The following is an 18,473-nucleotide window of genomic DNA, read 5'->3' on the forward strand; positions in this document are numbered from 1 at the left end:
AATGGGAATCCCCATCGTGTGATACATCATTGTGAGCAGCATTAAAATGTCTATTCAAGTGCCAAAATAATTAAATAGATTGAAGTACCAGCGAATAATGAGCCAAAATGTCTGGTAATAGTGAATATTTATCGAAGTCATACTTGAAGTATGTCATATGGGTATCCTATAGTCGTGTATAAAAATGTAAGTTTATAGACTTATAAAGAGTAAAGGTGTGAAAAGGTGCTTAAAAAAACGATTTAATCAGTTCACAGAATTTATTTTATTAAGTGCTCAAAATTTGTTCTGTCATTCGCGAGACACTAATAACGTCTGTTTTGAAATTCCTCACGAACATTGGCAAGTGTCTGTCCGTTAATATCTCTATATTCGCGAGTTATTCGCTCCTTTATCAATACACATCCCTGGAAACTGTTTATTAAGCTACTCTCGAACTGTCAAAGCGTAGTGCGGGGGATCTTGTTGTAAATACAAATTGTTTTATCAAAAGATATCCACTTGGTTTTCCAAAGATTGGACGATTCAAAGATATATTGTATTTTCAAAAAAATGGACTATTTGGACTTAATGAACAGTTTATTACCATACATTTTTACTAGTAAATCGCTTCAACTTGCATCCAATTTTTTTTTTGGCGAAGTAAAATGGAAAAGTGTTTGCCATTTAAAATAATGTGTGACACAATGAGAGTAACCATTTGGCCTACTAAAGTTTAAGTTGATAAAATGTCTTTTATTACCGCACATTTTTTTTGGACACTGTTAAATAAACATTTTACATGCTGCTTACAACGATGTGTCACACGGTGGAGGTTCCCATTATGACATATCGAAGTGAGGTTAACTGGAGGTGAGGTGTTTGACAGAGTTTAGCAATTTTTGAAGTTTAAAATATTTCTTGAAGCAATCTCAAATGTTGCCTATTGACCACTACGCTGACTCATCACAGTGGAAATTTAAAATGAGTATATTTTCTCCACAAGATGAGATCTCGAATCTGTTTGTTTGCCCAGATGCATTTCTGACGATATTCGATTCTCACGATATTTGTATACGTAGCAAGAAAGAGATAAGTCTTTTTAAAACAAAGATAATTAGTCTTTTAAAAAATACAAAACATAAACATGAATATCCATCTGATTCAACTTATTATTAAGTTTGTAAGTTGATAAACAAAAATATAAAAATCCTATAATTCTTTTAGGTAATAATTCCAATAATTCTTTTAGGTAACGTGAATTATATTTTAGAATCAAACATATTTTGAACAAGTTTGAGATATTTTTTTCCTTAAATGAAATCTCTTGTATATTTTTGAATTTTCAAATTCACCGAATAATTTTGTACATGTTTTATAAATAATGTTTACGAAATAATTATGTTTAAATAATAATTATAATACTTTATTGCAACCGAAATTAATAAATTATATTGCATATTCCTAAAATTTATTTTATTAAATGCTGGAAGTACACAATTATTTATGTATATAGTTCATTCACGATGAAAAGGCCAAATTCATTTAAAATTCAGGTATTTTTTCTTTCTTTTATTTTTCGGACACGTCGATTAGTATTGTCGCTTGCGCGTTTTTTACAATAAAAATTTTCGATACAGGGTACCTCAAGTAGAAACTATGGCGTCAACATTAATTTTTATAAATGGAATACCCTGTATATATTTTACAATTATTCTACGATATACCCTGAATACTTTTTGCATAGCACACCATGAAAGTCAGCGGTTTGTGAACTTTGACGTAATAGACTAGTGAAACATACCTTATTAAAAAATTAATTTTTATACAATATTTATTTCAACTGATGTTTAATTTTTTGTCAATTCAATGCATTTTCGATCGACAAGTCTAATTTCTTGTTAAATTCTTGGCTTTAATTAGTCATCAATATTATTTGGTCTATTCACATCAAGTTGGGATTTAAAATATCCCTATTAAAAAAATATAATGGGGTTACATCGGGTGGCCACCATTTGTTAGAAAAAGTTGCATCCAGAAATTGTCGAACAGCAATGGCAAAGTGAGGAGGTGCCCCGTCTTGTTGAAACCATATCTAGCTCGTTACTAGGTATGTCAGCCTCTTGTGGATCAAGGAATAAAACAACTAAAGCAGGGATAAGTCCAAACTATAGAAAGTCTCAGTAGCGCTTTCGTTGTATTGTATCTCCGAAAAAAAAGGGTGCAAAGATTCGATATTTCACAATACTTGCCCACATATCAAATTTATGAGGGCACTGTATGTGATATTGTTGGGTCAAATGAGGACTTTCAGTTGCCAAATATCTGCAAGTTTCCCTGTTAACGTGAGTTGGGTTAACGTGTTAACTTGAGACCCCTGTAACTAAAATTTTCATTGCAAAGAACGTATTGAATCAAATGGACAACAAATTAAATATTACAATACAAAGCGTTTATTTGTCAAAAGAAAAAAAAAGAATACGCTTTATGAAAAAAGAAGGCAGCATGACAAAAAGGACGGTTCATCGATTATAAAAAAAAAACCGCTTCACATGCTCCTTATATTAAGGAAAGCATATGTAAACTATCCTACACATAACAAACAAAACAGCTAAATATTTCTAAATAATTCTAAATAATCATTAGTATTTAGTCTATGAAAGAATTTAAAACGAGCAGTAGTCGCAATAAATCTAGAATTAATTTTTATTTTTTAATGACTTATGTTTCTTTAGATATATGGTATGCTATACAAAAAGTATTCAAAATATATCATAGAATTGTAAAATATCATGATATTCCATTTAGAAAAATGAAGGGTGACACCTTAGTTTCTACTTGGCACCTTGTATAAAATTTCATTTATTTCTTTAAAATTTTTATTTAAAAAATGCCCAAGTGACAATACTAATCGATGTATCCAAATAAAAAAAGAATATCTTAATATAAAATTAATCTGTTCCTCTCATCGTAAATGCACTATATAACCAATCATTTTAATTACCTGTATCTCTGTAAATATTTTTATATATATTTAAATAAGTATTAATTATTTAAAAGTTTCAACTGGATTGTTAATTTAAAATATTTACATTATACTAAACTCAGACTTAGAGAATCGAAACAATAACTATCCTGTGATGAGGAAACTAGAACACACAACGAAGTTTGAATAATCTTGATGTCTAAATATTTGAATAGAGAACCTGTAAGTCAGTAGCAATGCAATTAATATGAATATCTTTCTTGTATTTTGTAATTTAATTAAAACTAACAACCTCCATTTTGCTCGGCCAGCAGAAGGTATTCTTTCAAAGCACACATAGTATAAATCCATTGAAAATAAGTAGACTGAAGTTTTGAAATAAAAAATTGATTTAAAAAGCTCTTAAAAGTGTTAAATTTAATTAAAATAATAAAAATACAATCATTTGAAAGGAATCAATCATATTTAAATGTTTTCACAATAAAACTCATTCAGATTATTGTAAACACTTCCAAGGAGAAAATTACAGACCTTCTTCCGAAATAGCTTAAAGAAAAGAGAAAAGCGCTGTTCAATGTGTTCCAGTAAACGATTACAGATTTTAATTTCATACATGATTGATTTGTTAATCAACGTAGAATGAGGCATTTGCAATACTAAAATAGCAGCAATATACAAAATCTTCTCCTTAAAACTAACACACTTTTGAAAAGCCAAGAAGAGAGTGCTGACTACACAAACCCCAAAACCTTATGCCATATAATAATCTCGACGGGACTGAAAATACACCTAAGTCGATAATCTCAAACTGCATTCTGTGACGTCATCAAAATCGTGACAAAATACTTCTTCAATTGACTTAAATGCTGAATAACGCCTATTAGTTACTAACGCCTATTATTATAATGTTATGGATTAATCATAAAAGTACATATTTTCTCGAAGACGGTGGGATAATAAAAGACCAACTTCAATTATAATTCGATAATTCGAAAATTTGTAAAAAAATATTGTTAGAGTAGAATATTGATCGCCCTGAATCCCGGCTATTACTTAAAATGCAAACATTTCAAACGATTGTGACAATTCCTTTTTTTCTATTACTTTAAAAATAATAGGTATTTTTATAATTTACACACATAATTATCAAAACATTTAATAACTAATATCAGCAATAATTAAAATATTTAAACTTCCAGTACGTAATTTCCAATATATAACATTTTTAAAACAAGAGTACTCATGATTCGATATCTTTTATTCTGATTGACCAATTTTTTTGTGAGAAAAATATTATTTTTAAAGTATAATTTTGAAAAAAAATCATCTAAAATCTTGCAAATAACTTATTATTAGAAGAAAATTCTAAAGAAGTCAATTTACGAGTAATAAATACAATGAAAAATCAAGCTACGTCAATAAATGAGTCGCCATATAAATTTACTTCATATAGGCCAATATAGCCATAAGGCATATAGGCCATATAGCCATAAGCCAATAATATTCCTTATTTTCACGGTAATCCTTAATTACCATAAAGAATTATACCTAATATTCTATGAAAGAAATGAACCAATAACCAAAATATCACAGATTTACGAGATTAATATATTTAACTAATAAAAAAAAAAGAAATTAGTAGTTTGTTTAGTTTGCCTTCATTAAGAAAAAAAAATCATCAATCCGAACACATAGACTTTTATGGGATCCGACCTCTTCCCTTAATATTGTGGCACACCTATCTAATACATACAGCCGTAATGAAATTAAAAATATTAGCGGAAGATTTTTAAAATAAAGTCCTATTTTCCGTTTAAATTACTTAATTATCGTCAGCTACATTATCGTCACAGTATAGACCTCTTTGATTACTTCTTAGTTTTTCGTTGTTACTCTACGTTCTTCCATAGTTTCCATTTGTATTAATACAGAAATAGTTTATAGGTAAACAGAAAAGATTAACAAAACCTAATTTTGTCTTACAAAATGGCAATATTTAAACTGGCAACATCGTTGGATCTCACGTTATGCGGTGACTTTAATGATATACAAGGTCGGATCTCGAGTTTCACCATATATTTAGTGGATCTCGGGTTGATATATATACATGGTATATATAAAGGGGTTGAAAAAATCTACCCCTCTCATGATCCCATTAATTGAACCACTTTGTTAAATATATTAACAAATTATTGCTTCCATATATTAAGGACTTCAGGTGGATCTCAGGTAGTCCACGATATGATCGGATCTCGACTTGATAGAAAGAAGTGTATATATATATATACACTTCTTCAAAGAAGTGTATATATATATATATATATATATATATATATATACACTTCTTTCTATCAAGTCGAGATCCGATCATATCGTGGACTACCTGAGATCCACCTGAAGCGCTTAATATATGGAAGCAATAATTTGTTTATATATTTAACAAAGTGGTTCAATTAATGGGATCATGAGGGGGGTAGATTTTTTCAACCCCTTTATATATACCATGTATATATATCAACCCGAGATCCACTAAATATATGGTGAAACTCGAGATCCGACCTTGTATATAATTAAAGTCACCGCATAACGCGAGATCCACCGATGTTGCCAGATCAAATATTGCCATTTTGCAAAACATTTAGGTTTTGTTAATCTTTTATGTTTACCTATAAACTATTTCTGTATTAATACAAATGGAAACTATAGAAGAACGTAAAGTAACAACAAAAAATTAAGAAGTAATCAAAGAGATCTATACTGTGACGATAATGCAGCTGACGATAATTAAGTAATTTAAACAGAAAATAGGACTATATTTTTAAAATCTTCCGCTAATATTTTATATTTCATTACGGCTATATGTATCAGATAGGTGTGCCACAATATTAAGGGAAGAGGTCGGATCCCATAAAAGTCTATGTGTTCGGATTGATGATTTTTTTTTCTTAATGAAGGCGAACTAAACAAACTACTAATTTCTTTTTTTTTTAATTAGTTAAATATATTAATCTCGTAAATCTGTGATAATTCGGTTATTGGTTCATTTCTTTCATAGAATATTAGGTATAATTCTTTATGGTAATTAAGGATTACCGTGAAAATAAGGAATATTATTGGCTTAAATATGAAGTAAATTTATATGGCGACTCATTTATTGACGTAGCTTGATTTTTCATTGTATTTATTACTCGTAAATTGACTTCTTTAGAATTTTTTTCTGGTAATAAGTTATTTGCAAGATTTAAGATTAATTTTAAAAAAAATTATACTCTAAAAATAATATTTTTCTCACAAAAAAATTGATCAATCAGAGTAAAAGATATCGAATCATGAGTACTCTTGTTTTAGAAATGTTATATATTGGAAATTACGTACTGGAAGTTTAAATATTTTAATTATTGCTGATATTAGTTATTAAATGTTTTGATAATTACATGTGCAAAATATAAAAATACCTATTAATTTTAAAGTAATAGAAAAAAGGAATTGTCACAATCGTTTGAAATGTTTGCATTTTAAGTAATAGCCGGGATTCAGGGCGATCAATGTTCTACTCTAACAATACTTTTTTACACGTTTTCGAATTATCGAATTAAAATTGAAGTTGGTCTTTTATTATCCCACCGTCTTCGAGAAAATATGTACTTTTCTGATATCATCTTATCTACTTTTCTGATTATCGACTTAGGTGTATTTTCAGTCCGGTCGAGTCGAGATTATTAAACGGCATAAGATTTTGGGGTTTGTGTAGTCAGCACTCTCTTCTTGGCTTTTCAAAAGTGTGTTAGTTTTAAGGAGAAGATTTTGTATATTGCTGCTAATTTAGTATTGCAAATGCCCCATTCTACGTTGATTAACAAATCAATAATGTATAAAATTAAAATCTGTAATCGTTTACTGGAACACATTGAACAGCGCTTTTCTCTTTTCTTTAAGCTATTTCGGGAGAAGGTCTGCAATTTTCTCCTTGGAAGTGTTTACAATAATCTGAATGAGTTCCTTTCAAATGTTTGTATTTTTATTATTTTAATTAATTTTAACACTTTTAGGAGTTTTTTAAATCAATTTTATATTTCAAAACTTCAGTCTACTTATTTTCAATGGATTTATACTATGTGTGCTTTGAAAGACTACCTTCTGCCGGCCGAGCAAAATGGAGGTTGTTATTTTTAATTAAATTACAAAATACAAGAAAGATATTCATATTAATTACATTGCTACTGACTTACAGGTTCTCTATTCAAATATTTAGACATCAAGATTATTCAAACTTCGTTGTGTGTTCTAGTTTCCTCATCACAGGATAGTTATTGTTTCGATTCTCTAAGTCTGAGTTTAGTGTATTGTAAATATTTTAAATTAACAATCCAGTTGAAACTTTTAAATAATTAACACTTATTTAAAGATTATATATACAAATATTTACAGAGACAGGTAATTAAAATGATTGGTTATATAGTGCATTTACGATGAAAAGAACATATTAATTTTATATTAAGATATTTTTTTCTTCTTTTTTTATTTGGATACATCGATTAGTGTTGTCACTTGGGCATTTTTTAAATAAAAATTTTAAAGAAATAAATGAAATTTTATACAAGGTGCCAAGTAGAAACTAAGACGTTACCCTTCATTTTTCTAAATGGAATATCATGATATTTTACAATTCTATGATATATTTTGAATACTTTTTGTATAGCATACCATATATCTAAAGAAACATAAGACATTAGAAAATAAAAATTAATTCTAGATTTATTGCGACTACTGCTCGTTATAAATCTTTCATAGACTAAATACTAATGATTATTTAGAATTATTTAGAAATATTTAGCTGTTTTGTTTGTTATGTATAGGATAGTTTACATATGCTTTCCTTAATATAAGGAGCATGTGAAGCGGTTTTTTTTATAATCGATGAACCGTCCTTTTTGTCATGCTGTCTTCTGTTTTCATAAAGTGTATTCTTTTTTTTCTTTTGACAAATAAACGATTTGTATTGTAATATATAATTTGTTGTCCATTTGATTCAATACGTCCTTTGCAATGAAAATTTTAGTTACAGGGGTCTCAAGTTAACACGTTAACCCAACTCACGTTAACCGGGAAAATTGCAGATATTGGGCAACCGAAAGTCCTCATTTGACCCAACAATACCACATCATAAATTTAATATGTGGGCAAGTATTGTGAAATATCGAATCTTTGGACCGTTTTTTTTCGAAGATACAATACAACGGAAAGCGCTATTTAGACTTTCTATAGTTTGGACTTATCCCTGTTTTAGTTGTTTTATTCCTTGATCCACAAGAGCCTGACATACCTAGTAACGAGCGAGATATGGTTTTAACAGACCTCCTCACTTTGCCATTGCTGTTCGACAATTTCTGGATGCAACTTTTTCTAACAAATGGTGGCCACCCGATGTAACCCCATTATATTTTTTTAATAGAGATACTTGAAATCCCAACTTGATGTGAATAGACCAAATAATATTGATGATTTAAAGCCAAGAATTTAACAAGAAATTAAACTTGTCGATCAAAAATGCATTGAATTGACAAAAAATTGAACATCAGTTGAAATAAATATTGTATAAAGTTTTATTTTTTAATAAGTATGTTTCACTAGTCTATTACGTCAAATTTCACAAACCGCTGACTTTTATGGTGTGCTATGCAAAAAGTATTCAGGGTATATCGTAGAATTGTAAAATATCATATACAGGGTAATCCATTTAAAAAAATTAATGTTGACGCCATAGTTTCTACTTGAGGTACCCTGTATAGAAAATTTTTATTGTAAAAAACGCGCAAGCGACAATGCTAATCAACGTGTCCGAAAAATAAAATAAAGAAAAAATACCTGAATTTTAAATGAATTTGGCCTTTTCATCGTGAATGAACTATATAATTGGTTTAAAATTATCTTAATAGCGGTCACTTCCAGCATTTGATAAAATAAATTTTAAGAATGTGCAATATAATTTATTAATTTCTATTGCAATAAAGTATTATAATTATTATTTAAACATAATTATTTCGTAAACAGTTGAAGATAGGTAAAGGATATTATTTATAAAATATGTACAAAATTATTCCGTGAATTTGAAAATGCAAAAATATACAAGAGGTTTCATTTAAGAAAAAAAATATCTCAAACTTGTTCAAAATATGTCTGATTCCAAAATATAATTCACGTTACCTAAAAGAATTATAGGATTTTTATATTTTTGTTTATCAACTTACAAACTTAATAATAAGTTGAATCAGATGGATATTGATGTTTATGTTTTGTATTTTTTAAAAGACTTAATATCTTTATTTTAAAAGGACTTATCTCTTTCTTGCTACGTATACAAATATGGTGAGAATAGAATATCGTCAGAAATGCAACTGGGCAAACAAACAGATTCGAGATCTCAGCTTGTGGAGAAAATATACTCATTTTAAATTTCCACTGTGATGAGTCAGCCTAGTGGTCAATAGGCAATATTTTAGATTGCTTCAAGAAATATTTTAAACTTCAAAAATTGCTAAACTCTGTCAAACACCTCACTTCCAGTTAACCTCACTTTGATATGTCATAACCCCCGTGATATGGGAACCTCCATCGTGTGACACATCGTTGTAAGCAGCATGTAAAATGTTTATTCAACAGTGTCCAAAAAAAATGTGTGGTAATAAAAGACATTTTATCAACTTAAACTTTAGTAGGCCAAATGGTTACTCTCATTATGTCACACATTATTTTAAATGGCAAAAACTTTTCCATTTTATTTCACCAAAAAAAAAATTGGATGCAAGTTGAAGCGATTTACTAGTAAAAATGTATGATAATAAACTGTTCATTAAGTCCAAATAGTCAATTTTTTTGAAAATACAATATATCCTTTAAATATATTATTGATGTATCAAAGGGAGGTTAGCTGGAGGTGAGGAGGTAATTGACAGAACTTTGTCAAATATAAAATTAAACGACAACCCTCTATATCAAGATTGACGTGTGTTATTTTTTAAAGAAGTGTTAAAAAGAAAACGAGAATATTCTAACATAAGTGTTCATTTTTTGACGTATTTACTTGATTTCTATCACAACCCATCTAGTGGTAAATTGACTTGGTTTTATTTAAATTTTCTAATTTTAAACATACCATAAAAAAATTAAATTTTTAATTTTGGAAAAGAGCGCTATAAATAAGCTAAAAATGTTAAATTTGGGTTGGGTTGGGTTGGGTTGGGTTGGGTTGGTTGTACCTACATACAATTTGACATTTCAAATTTTGTTATTTTCTTTCTCTGCAGTTATTTGTTGGCGGATTCTAATAAAAGCTGCAGCGTATAAGTTAAAAATGTTTTAACAGTTCATTTTTTTGACGTTATGCAAAGAAGTTCTAGTTCTAGAGAATCAAAGTTTATTTCCTCTATTTATACTTTTATCACCTGCTTAAAGACATTAGTCATGCTGGTCTGATGGATCTCGTCTTAATCGTAATATACTTTAGAAAACGCTGGCAACTAAAAATAATAATTTTTGTCCCTATATATTGCAAATCATCAAGTTCAAGACAAAGCTCATTTTCTAATGCCCCATAAAAATCCGCGCCTGCAGTTAAAAAATAATTCATCAACGTTGCCGCGATTGACGGATCTCGTCTTAACTGAAATACAGCACACAGAGGAAGGCGGCTCGAGCGCCACCTAGAGATTTAGGACGGAACACATGTTAGTATATAATATACATAATCGTGCCAAACGAGATCCGGACAATTTTTTGAAAAAAGTCGCTTTAGACCTTTAGCATTCAAATGCGACCTATATACACGTGTTACAAGGCGAGATCCGAAAACGGATCTCATCTTGAAAATCGGATCTCGGGTTGTTGATCGTATAACAAAAATGGATCTCAGCTTGTAATCGGGATATATATATATATATATATATATATATATATATATATATATATATATATATATATATATATATATATATATATATATATATATATATATATATATATATACAACTTTGTTGTGTTAATTTTGCCTGCGTCTAAGACCTCTTACTTCTTAAAGCAAAGTTTCCAAAGTACGTCCTATATTATATATATTATATAATAAAAGAAATAAGGCTGATATAAGTAATTATACTAGTAGAACTGGATCTATTATATGTAATTTTTGTAAAAATTGTAAGTTCCTAATTCATGACACAGTTTTTTCTTTAACTAATAACACAATTATTTCTCAGCAGCGGGGCTTTTTTAAAGAGGGGAAATCGCTGAGGCTAAAGATAATTATTTCGGATTTTAAAAATTTTTGGTTGATTTAATGCAGTCATATCTAGGTGATTGTAGTTAATATATACAGTTATGTGGTGCAAAATCTAGTCTTTATAGAGGCAATGGCAAAGGGACATGGTCCAATACCGATTATAATATCGATCACGGGTATTAGAAAACATTGTATTCAGAAATGTATTAGAAAACTTTTAAGATAATGTCACAAAGTTAGGAGTCCAAACGAAAAACCTATAACAATTTTAATTTAAGGCTTGGAACCTAGTATAAGGCATGACTAAGCTGCTTATTAGAAAAATAGCGAGAAAAAAAGACATACAAATTTACCGGTTATGACTACGACCTCATTACTTATAAGGAAGTTACTCTAATAAATACTTTTTTATAATAAAAAAGTTGGACATCTTCGTAAGTTGTCGCAGTTTTGTACTAATGTTAGAAAGCTTTAGTTTTTTTCATGCGGGCGTTGGCTACATATAAAATCAAAGAAATAGTCTTAAAAAAATGCATATTTCAGGGAGATATTCAAATTGCTCTCTTGATTTTGAATACGCTAAACAAGATTCTCAATAACAACCCTGCGGATTGCTTTTTTACAAATTTTGTTAAACTTACCACCTTCGACCTGAGAGCATATGCGGAACGCTTTGGCAACTTCCAAATTATTAAATCACACAGCGATTTTGTAAAAGTGAATTTGAGACTAATACTGCAAAAAGACGTAACAGGAGTCACTCAAATTGCACTCAAAAATAATCAAACAGGCAACCCCAAATATTGAAATCTAAATTATCCGGAATTACTAAATTATTATCACCAGCATACTAGTAGTTCCCGCAATGAATTACTTCTTCAGAAGGCTATCTATTCATGAGACATAACCGTACATCTACGAATGAGCTATCCTCCATCTGAAAAGTTTTAATGAGACCGAGAGTTTTTGTCAAGATGGTTTGGTAAATAAGATGGCCTGTAATAAGTTCGAACTTTGGTATGACCCAGCGTATTCCTAACATTCCCGGTAAAGCCTATCAACAACAGCGTGAAACCCTTGTGTATAGCTTTACTTAGGCTGTTGTCGACTTTTTGGCATTCCAACCACCGCAGCCAGAAATACCATATGGATGAAACATCGAAATGCCTACCCCGATATCGTCGCTGTTTAGCTCTGTATCGATTATATGGAAAGTTCCATTGCGTACGGAATTAAAATTGAATTTGAGATGCATTGCGCTTTAGTTTTAGTTCCGTCTCTACATGAAAATTGGACAGTGTAATATATGAAATAATTACGACCATCTGTTAGCAATTATCTACATAACCCAGCAAATACTGTTAGCATGCATTTTTTAAATGAAAGTGACGTATACTTCAAAATCGAAAAGGTAAGGGGTATATACTTTGGTATAAAACAAGCTCCCAGAATCGACCATCGGGAAATGCAGGGTTAGTTAACCAACGAGTTTGACTAAAACAAATTTTATAAAAGAGACTTACGAGGAAAAAACTTTAAGGCTGTCAATAAAGGACTGTTCGATCCTTGGCTCTTATTTAATAATAGTTGTAAACTTTTTAAAGAAGTTTAGTCATGATTTTTCTGTCTTAGTATCAAGTTGCCATTGACCTCTGAAGAGCTGTCATACTAAAATCTAATTCTTCTAGGCATTGTCACGACAGTATTTTTAAGCGGATATCATGGTGTACGATGTGAATAAATAAGTATTTTTATTTTAAAAATTGTACGCGGATCACACCCATTAATTATAGACGTTATGTTATGCTTTAATTTTTGCAAATAGATTATTTGCATACTATTAAAAAACAAATTATTTCGAGAAATTTAAATATTATCAAAGAATGTTTGCGAAAAACGTAAGTAATAATATTGGGACATCTCTACTTAATATACATATTTCAATATTTTTATTATACAATGCTTTCATTTCAAAATGAACCACCCTTAATAGCTTCTTAAAAAAACACGTTAATTTAGATACACAGGGGGACGTTTAATTTAATATTTGGCCAAATTCTGTCAATCAACTTTTTACCTCCAGCTAACCTCACTTTGACATGTCAAAAGGGAACCCCCATCGTGTGTGCGTCAACATGTGGTCGTTCTTTCCTTTTCTTTCCTAAACCCTTTCCTATCCCTTGCCGTTAGATATAATGTGCCTTTAAGAAGTAAATTTAGGGAAGGTATCAAATCCACTTCCGCGTCCTTCTTCACACAGTTCACACGTGGTCGTTCTTTCCTTTCCTATCCTTTGGAACCCTTTCCTAGACCATTTCCTGCCTTTTGCCAGTGGTAGCGAACCTATTCACGCCGGTAGTTAGGCCGGATGATGCATCGTAGAAGAAGCGTCACCGTGCATTTCAGTATTAACAATTGTGAAAATATCGATTCGGGGAACAGGGTACATACCCGATTTTCCCCAATCTCCAAATCGTGCTGGCAGATTGCCTCGTAGCAGAGTTGTTAAACTAGCAAGTCCAAGTCCTAGTCCCCCATCGTGAGACACATCATTGTAAGCAGCATTAAAATGTCTATTCAGCAGTGCCAAAAAAAAAATAAATCGGTTGACGTACCTGCGAATAGTGACCAAAAATGTCTGGGAATAATGGATATTTGATCGACCTTAAACAGTTGTATTTTAAAAAGCTACCCTAAGGGCCATTATTATAAAACTATTTTCACAGATAAGTAAAAGTTAACTTGTGGCATAACGTCACATGTCACAGTTAACTTCAAAATGTAGAAGTTAACTTTATCGGGTGGATGGGGTATCAGTTAAAGCATTCTTTTTAGAAGTATATCTACGGCCAAGCCAAGACAAAATAAAGACACGAAAAATCTTTTCAAACAGTAGTACATGGCTCTAATAACGTCTCAAAGACGAAAAAGAAGAAATGGGACGTTTATAAAACTAACATTTTATTGTTAAGGGTAACCTGATGGTTAAAGTTAAAGTTAACTTTTGAAGAATATTTATAATACCGGCCCTAAGTGTGATTGTATCGAAAATGTGTTATAATAAAAGATATTTTATCAACTTAAAGTTTGGTAGGTCAAAAGGTTTCCTCACACCTCATTTTAATGACAAATAATTTTCCATCTTACTTCACCAAAAAAATTGATGCAAGTTGATGCGATTTACCAGTATGGTAGTAAACAGTTCATTGAGTCCAAAGATTTTTGTGTGGATGAAATTGGTGTTTGGGATACTAAACGAAAGTAACTTATATTTCCAACAAGATGGAGCTCTCCCGCACTACGCTTTGACAATTCGAGAGTCGCTTGATAAACAGTTTCCAGGGATGTGGATTGGCAGGCGTGATGCAATTGAATGGCCCGCACGGTCGCCAGATTTAACACCACTAGATTTTTTCCTTTGGAGGTATTTAAAAACCAAAGTTTATAAAACCGCACCTGAAGATTTTCATGATTTAAAGGATCGAATTACTCGCGAATGTATTAGCGGACCAACACTTGCCAATGTTTGTCGCTACATTCTGGGACTTAGTGGAGTGGAGGGCAATGAGCGGGTAGATAAATTCGCCAGGCTCGGATCATCTCTCCCACTAATCATTCTCGAGTTTCAACTTGGACTAAGTAAGAGACACATTCCCTATATGCTAGAAAACTGGGCATGGGGAAATTGGAATAGGAACAACGGTGGCTGATAAACCATAAAGCTGCTTTCAAATTCAACTAAAGCTAGAATACTGTGGCTACTGTCCCGGCACAGGAGGATTAAACAGATCTGACAGGACGAACGAAGACGGAATTCTAACAGGTCACTGTAGATTCAACCGAAATTTGTATATCTTAGGCGTGGTGACCAGTCCGCTGTATCCTAGTTGTGGCGCCGCGGAGATAACGGCTTATCAATTTATAGGAAAATACAATGAATGGGCAAGAGAGAAACCAAGGATTTTTCTTTCCTGCCACGAGAGGAGCTCAAGGCCCTTAACTGGAAAGGACTGCTCTCCTTCATTAGAAAGACAGGCAGCCGGTTTAGGGACCAGGAATGGGGACAAAGGTAATTACGGGATTGCAAGGGTTGGCGGAAAGGGACTTTTAGGCTCATTCCCCGGACGCTGTCCTCCTACTATTACTGCTACTACTACATCCTACATGAAGTGCTCTAGAGTAGTCCCATTATACAAAAAAAGGCTTTAAAAATTATCCCACCAACTATGGCCTATTTCTATTGGTAAGGTACTAGAAAAATACTACACACAAATAACAAAATATTTTGAAACAAATAACTTATTTTATAAATTTCCGTTTTTTTATGTTCTCTGGAAGTACAGGTTCATAAACACCTTAGTGAAAATAATAAATCGAAGCTTTAAAAAAAGAGAATATACATGTTTTCTATTTTCTCATTTAACAAAAATATTAGACTGCATTTCTTTTTGGTTTTGATTTACCAAGTAAAAATATAATAGAATCACATCTAATTGACATGGCTTTGGGGGTGCCTTAGGGCTCTCTGTTGAGGCCGTCATTATTCATATCTATATAAACGAAATTCTTGATTTCACCAACACACCGAGGTCTAGAGGTACCAAAATTTTGCTAACGACGCAAATAGGATAATGTTGCAGGAATATTACATGATCTAGTGTGAAACCTGGATGAGATGCAGTCAAGAACAAAAGAATGGTGTGGAAAAAACCATCTTAGTCTTAACGAATAAAGCGCACAAAGAATATATTGTTCAATTAAGTTTTTAACAAATTACCACCAGAAATACCTATACTGTCTTCAAAGAATTTTGAAACTACACTAAAAAAGTACCTATAATCTAAGATTTTTTATTCTTTTGAGGAATTGCTAAAAAATAACCTTAGCGATTTTATTTATTTTAATATCAGATTCAAAAGAACAAGACCGAACCAATGTTTTGTTGTATTTTTTTTGGAGACTCGATATTTTTGAGGAGATTTAGGAAGGTAAGGTTACGAAAATGGTGCGAATATGAAGAGGCACAATAATGGCTGGGACAACAAAAATCCTGAATTTTACTCTAAGACTTCTTATGTTCCACGTTCGGCCCATAGCTTAAATTTAGCTGTTAATGACGCTACCAAAGCACTTTCTGAAGTTACAAGTTTCTTTAATAGTATGCGTGATAATGCGTTTCTTTTCTGCACTGACTAGGCGTTGGCAAATTTAAAAAATTCAATCGCAACTTTAATACTAAATCCTCTTTCTACAACTAGATAGGAAAGTAGTGTAGCATTTTTATCTTTTGTTAAGGTGTAAATTAAAATACTCGATTCATAAAAAAATAGCCAACTGATTACACACTATACTCAAAGTCATGGTTTAGATGATCAGATCGCTTGGGAGACAGAGTTCTCTATAACCATCACTATATGAGCTGGATACTCTCTTGTGCTTTCATAGATGGCCAATTGATAACTTAGCAGGCAGAAATGAAGAAGGCTATCCCAGCCTCTTTGATGGCTAGAGACTACTTTAGCCAAATATGCAGTTGTAACAACAGTAATTTCCGCTTTCTTGATTCCAAACAACATACAGATATTCTGAAGCAAGTTGAATAAAAAATGTTGACCTTTGTTCGAATGTAGCTGCACCAGTCTCTTACGTCTGCTTTGCTATTGATTCAGTAAAATCTTTCTGTCAGGATCTTTTTAGAAGACAAGATGTCATCCTGACACATCGGCAGGGATTTCCTCTAGCAACTCCGAAATTCGATATTAAGGTACAACGATTTGTCTCGTTTTCTCTTTGCCATCGTGGTTAATTGTTTTCCGCCACAAGAGTCGATCTTCCAAAATTAGAGATTCCAAATTCCCTTGTGCCTAATATGTCGACCCCTGTGTGCCCTGTGTCTTCTGGAGAAAATCTTAGTTTGGCAAGAATGGAATTAGCGCCCTCTGTTCGCGTTCCTAATGATCCACTTGACTCATTCCTTAAAGTCGTTATCTTCTGGAATCACTCGCGGGACATGAGCTTGGCCTTTTTTGTGTTCTTGGCAGCTTTGAATTTATTGCCCTTGTTAGTGCATTTACTAGCTTAGGTATTACCCAGATGACCCAGCGTTTGCCAGAAACAAACCATTTAAGTACCATTTATGACCAATGTTTCGGAGATTTATCGTACATTCTAGCGCTGATTTTTGTCAAATATTGCTGGTATGATTTCAATACGATTTTCTAATTTATATTTGCACGCGTGTGATTGTCATAAAATGAAAAATCAAAATGTTTGATATAAAAGATTTTTGAGGAACATTTAAAAAAACAGGAAAACTCCACAAGAATAAACAATAATTATATATCTATATAATATGCAGCAAAAAATAATTTTAAATATTATATAGTTGTTGAATAAATTGCCATCTAAATATTATAAAGAAAAATATAATATACTACTACTTCACCACAACATTTCATTTAAATCTCTACAGATATTTTGCAAAACTGTTCAAAAATTATCTAAACTATGTAGTTAAATTAACCGCCATCGAAATGACATAGTAATCTTTTAATTATTAGTTAAAAACTAAAAGACACTAGATTTACGTTGACAGCACTAGTTGCAGTGATGCTATGAACGGGTCGCAGGCGGAGTTTCTTGTCATTTTCATCGACTTAATTTGGGTTTTTGTTTGGGTGATGGGACAAAGTGATGCAAATGTGTTGTAATATTTTAAATGCGACTTAATATCATAAGAATATAGAAGTATATAAAAATATACAATAGAAGTATTAATCTATGGTTTAATATTTTAAATTTCAATGGTGTAATTTCCTGTTCTTTAATTTTCGCGTTTGTGAATCAAGATAGCTGTAATAGTTATACGGGTTTAAATTTCGTCTATTGCTTCTGCAGGTAGGTAACACTTTCTTATTCCCCTAGTTCAGTGCTAAGATAAAAAATAAAACATATTTATGTTAGATAGATGTAATTTTTGTTATTGAGTTGTATTATAAGTGTGTATAAAATACATTTAATGCTATCAACTAAATATTGATTTTTTATTTTAATAACATATAAGCCAAAAATATTGCTACAAATGTTTTAAATGAAACATTTGTGGTATATTTTCACAGCAAAAAAATCATGTCCTAAATACATACATACGATATTCTAAAATATCGCAAAAACATAAGATGTCATACAGATGTTGAAAAAGATGACACGGTCGCTGCCAGAAACATTCCTGGTACA

This window comes from Anthonomus grandis, chromosome 11, assembly GCF_022605725.1.
Source record: "Anthonomus grandis grandis chromosome 11, icAntGran1.3, whole genome shotgun sequence".
NCBI lineage: Eukaryota > Metazoa > Arthropoda > Insecta > Coleoptera > Curculionidae > Anthonomus > Anthonomus grandis.